Below are 5,239 nucleotides of genomic sequence, written 5' to 3' on the forward strand. Positions count from 1 at the left end.
AACTTGTTGCTCACATGGGGCCCGATTCCTGTTCGGACATGAGCCCGTTTGCGTGCCGTGAAATGGCTCTGCCAATGCTCAGTACAGGAACTTACGCCAATGAAAACAATTCATCTCTGAACGCAAATGACACTTACAACTGGAATGGAATGCGAGCACCCAGTGGGCCACGTTTGGTAAGCAGAACTGGCGCTGCGGGATGAACCTTATGATCTTCTGCTCCATGGGAGGTTTCTGTCCTCCCTGAACTCGCCTTAGGACACCTGCACTACGGTTTGACAGGTGTACCGCCCCAGTCAAACTCCCTCCCCCATTCCACTTGAGCGGTGGAATGGGGGAGGGATGGTGCGGACTAACAGACCATGTACAGTAAGGGCAAGGCGACGCAGATGCGGAAGATTCAAGGTTACTCATGCTCGTAGATTCAGCCGTATCATTTCCACCAGCTACAGGGCAGGCATAAGTGATGATTGATGTATGTTTGCCACTAGCTAGCACATAACATGTGAGTAAGATCGACTATAAAAACACATTGTATGTACATTAAGAACATCTTGATTTATGTTAAAAAAAAATATATATATATTTTAAAAACTATATATTTATTAATGATTGTACTTGTTAGAGTTGTTCATTTATGTTATAATATAAATATTTTTGTGTGCATTGTGATGTCACTATATATTGCACATATGCATGTGTGTATACTGCACTGTGTTCTGTCGGTCTACATACGGCAAGTAAAGTTTAGATCTGCATTGATTTGAATACGGTCAGAACTACACTCAAGTTCTGTGCTCTTTTCTAAACCGCAAATTGCATGCAAGTTGGATTTCGATTTGAATCGGGGCCCATCATTGATATTATTTTAATTCCTGGTAATTCAATTTTATCAACGTTTATCTAACCATCTGCTCATTTAGTACACAATTACCTCAGCCAAATATACAGCACAAAAAAAAGCTGATTAAACACTGCGCTAGGTGAACCTTGGAAGCAGTAAATTATGGCTCAAAGATTCCATTCCCGGCAACCAGTCCTTACTATTTAATATAAATATCTTGGGATTAGAACAGTGTGTTATTTATAGGACTGCTGCTGTGATATAAAGCTGTCCTGTCACCTGGAGGCAATGCTGGGGATTACTGTGGGAGTTTGATAGCAATTTATATGCTAGAGCTAAATGTTTAACCAACTCTATGCAGTGGAGCCTGGAGTAAGGATAACACTATGTCCTAATCCCCAGACTGGCTGCAGTGTCCGCTCCTTGAGTACATATATATTATGTGAAACACTACTTTGTCTGTCTTCTATAAGCACTAAGACAACCTGCCTTCTACATTATCCTAACACTTCTATAGGAAAGACAAAAGGGAGATTTTGTTCACGTGTGTTACCCAATTTGCTTCAACTTCTGGTTTTACATCCCCCTCCCCCATATCGGCCACGCTGGGGAATTCGATCCGGGCCTGTATCCGCTCTGTTGAGGCATCTACAGTCTCTGAACCTGCAGCATTGTCTCCATGCTGGCTGAGACTATCAGGTTCTCTCAAGAGGAGCTAGATGTCTGTTGAAGAAGTTAGCAAAGCAATTTCTTGGATCTCAAACAAAAAGAGCCTAATCACTAGGTATGATTAAGTCTGGCATTCTCCCTGGATTGGGGACTGGGACATAACACAGATGCTTCTTGTGTCAGCGCCAACGGATGGGATATCTGAAGGCTCTAAACACTGTTATTAGGAAACTTATTCCATTCCGCTCTAATCTGCTTTACCCAGCTACTAACTAGCATCAACAGCCTGCAGGTAGTGTGGGCTTTCACCCGATACCTGCATCGGACCTGGAGGCTTACAATCCCTGGTGGTGAGTGAGCTGCGAGGCTTTGGTGCAAAAAGCAATTACCCAGGCCATCAAGGCCTTTGTTCCTCTAATCCCTAAATACCTGATCCCACCTGCCCCCCGATTAGAGCTCATCCTCTACTGATGGCCTATCACCTGAGTATCACAACGGCAGAGGTGGTGAAGCAACTGGAGACCCAAATACCCAATCTGGACAGTGCACTAAAGGTTTTGCGCATTGACCATCATTCTGCTCCATCAGTACTCCTGTTAGTACCTCCTGTATGCTCAGTGCAGAGTGGCAGACACCTGGTTCCTTCCTATACAGGTGGCCCAGACTCCACCCTGGGTGCAGTGGCTCCCGCAATAGCTACATCCTGGCGGGAGTTACCGTCGACCACTATGTTTTGAAGCGGACACCGGCCTCCCCTACAGCTAGGAGGACAGTGTCTCCATTATCCATTTTTGAGGGGTTTCTCAGCCGGGATCTACTCACCAGGAACAGCCACACTACTCCCGAAAGTTGCACAGCGCTTCTTTGACTACATCGGGTAAGAGGGACGGTTATTTGACCTCTACCCTTAGAAATTAATTCCGTTTACTGTCGCAGCCCACAATAAATGAGCTCCCCTAAACCTCTACTCACACTGTATACTGGGCTCTCGCATACCCATTGTTTGCCTGAACAGATTGAATATGTGCCTATGTACAATATTATCGTATTGGTTGGGGCTGCATACAGGAATTTCCTTTGCTTTGACTGTACTTGTTCCCACAGGGATCTTCCTCTATGCCCTTAACTGAGCTTTTACTGTGGAACCTGTCTGCTCCTTACTGTATTCTGCGGTTATTCTCTACAATCAATTGTAGAAGAGAGAATCTGGTGACCTTACTTTTGCCACCTACAGTCTACAGTTATGTTTGCAGGCTAGATTATACCAAATTGCTTATGGGATGACTAATGTCCCTTGCAACTGTAATCAACAAGTAACTACAATCACTCTGTGCTCCTGTCCTGGGCTATACAGCTGCTTAAAAATTCCATCGCCGGAATGTGACCAGTGACAACCCACACTTCCCTAAAAACATTTCCCAGGAACCTGGTGATAGACCTTACTCTGCTCCAGTTTAGAAGTTTACATCCAGCCCTATGGGTAAGGAAGAGAAAGGCACCTCAAAGAGAGATCATGGAGGACCAGGGAAGACCCCTTCACACTTTATACTATTTCCCATATGACTGATGACACCCCAACCTCCTCAAGTTCACATATGTCCTCTTCCCATCTCCCCAGGGGGTACTCTAGCCCCTAATCTTATTACTCAAGAGACTCAGGACACTGGCACGATCTTTCAGCTGCTTAAATGTCTTCCTATCCAGCAGGAATTACCAACCAAACATGATTTCAAAATGCTAGAAGTTAAGCTGAAAGAGACCGTGGTCAGAAGTCAGAGCCGCCAGTCTCCAAGCCGACTTCACCAATGCTGCCTACAGACTGACGGTCCTGAAGGAAATCAAGGAGGCCTCTGAAGAACGTCATTAACTCTGATACACCAAGGAAAATAATTTAAGACTTAGCCAATAGAGGCCGCAGGAATAACTTGCACATCAGACATATACTAGAGGACATCCTGACGCAAGGTCTGATTGACTTTCTTACTAAAATTCTCGAACAAGACTCGAATGAGCCCATGATAATCGACAGAGCCCATAGGGCTCCGAGACCTTGTGGAGCCCCAACAGAGCGATCAAGAGACGTGATCTGTCGATTGTATTACTACGCTCAGAAAGAGGAGATGCTCAAAAAAATTAAGCATCTAGATGGAAATACGATTGTCACAGAATCCAAATATTCCAGGACCTCTTGTGGCCCACCCTCCAACTACGTAGGATACTCAGAGCATTACCAGAGGCTCTTAGCAAATACAACACCAAGTATAGATGGGGATTCCCGTTTAATCTTCTGGTCACTCATTAGAAAAACGGTTACCCTGAAGGATCCTTCAGACCTGGACCTGAACATCCACAGTGTAGACCTACCGTATTAGCAGGACCACTCCCTTGTTCTGCCTTCAAAAAGTTGATAAAGAGGTGACAGAATTCACGAATATCCTTGAACACTTGAATATCCTGAAGCGAAAGTCCTCTCTCCTGACTTTGTCTTTTTAATAGTTAAATGACAGTTGAGTCTTAAGTGGAGGTTTTGTGCTTTGCCTCTTCCATGCTCTTCTCTCTTTCAGATCTCTGATGACAAGTTCCAGTTCGGTATGTCCTGTAAGATTGTATATGGTGGTCATGTGTAACAATACTCCGATAAATCTTCTGGAGAAACTTATTGCACCACTCCGTTAGTAAATATCTAACTCAAACTTTAGGTACATCATTTCCTTCAATTATTATCTTTTATTGCTTACGAAGGCTCATCAGTTTTGCCTTACATAAACCTTTAACTTGTCCTTCCTTGTTATGTTCTTCAACTTCTCCAAGTTACAGTTGCTGTATTTGTCATAATTATGTTGTTCCAAATAATTCTGTGACGTTTAATTTTGCTTCACTAGTTGTCACTGTCACCCCCTTACCACAAAAGTTTTATGCCGAGATTAGGAGTGATCTCATCCAGTTCTCAGGAGCGGTTTTCTCATTGTTTTCCTGACAATTATTGGATATCTGATCAATTTGTTGTTTTCCACCATGTTCTCTTCTTCCCCCCCCCTACTTCTTCACACCATTCCCCCATTTTTGCCTCAACAGCTCAACCCCCCCACTGATACATGCTCCACCACCTACTGTTCATCTGAACGATCACCATACTTACGATCACCATACTTAAAATGTCATCTGGTGATAATGCACCGATTCGGTGGCATATGACTTCATACAATCCTCTCCATATTGAGGATGATTGAAAATGGTCTCTACCCCAATCTGCTCACACTTTGTCCCTGGACCTCGAGAGACCTTGGACCCCAAGTCATCACACATACCAATCTCTCTCCCTCCTGTCTTTTTCTTCACACCTCTTCCACTCTCTGTTATCTATTTTTGTTCCCCTCTGCCACCCTTCTCTGTTCAGAGGATAATATTGTGTGGCTCCTACTAAGGTACCTTTGTTTGTTTTCCGAGGGTTGTAGATTTTGCACACACCCCAAAGTTTACTTGTATTAATGTTCTAACTCTTCGTTATGACTCCATATGCACTTCTTTATTGTGGTAACAGCATATGGTGTATTGACAAAGCGTTCTTGATCTGTGTTTGCCAGTTATCCATTTACCTCTACTGTTCAATGTTGCCTATTGTAAATGTACAGTATTTTTTTACCTTGTTTCAATAAAAAGATATTCTACAAAAACAAAGAAGAATGTCCATTGTGTGAGTACTATATTAACGGTTACGATGTTTAA

Source organism: Mixophyes fleayi, chromosome 2, assembly GCF_038048845.1.
Source record: "Mixophyes fleayi isolate aMixFle1 chromosome 2, aMixFle1.hap1, whole genome shotgun sequence".
NCBI classification, from domain to species: Eukaryota; Metazoa; Chordata; class Amphibia; order Anura; family Limnodynastidae; genus Mixophyes; species Mixophyes fleayi.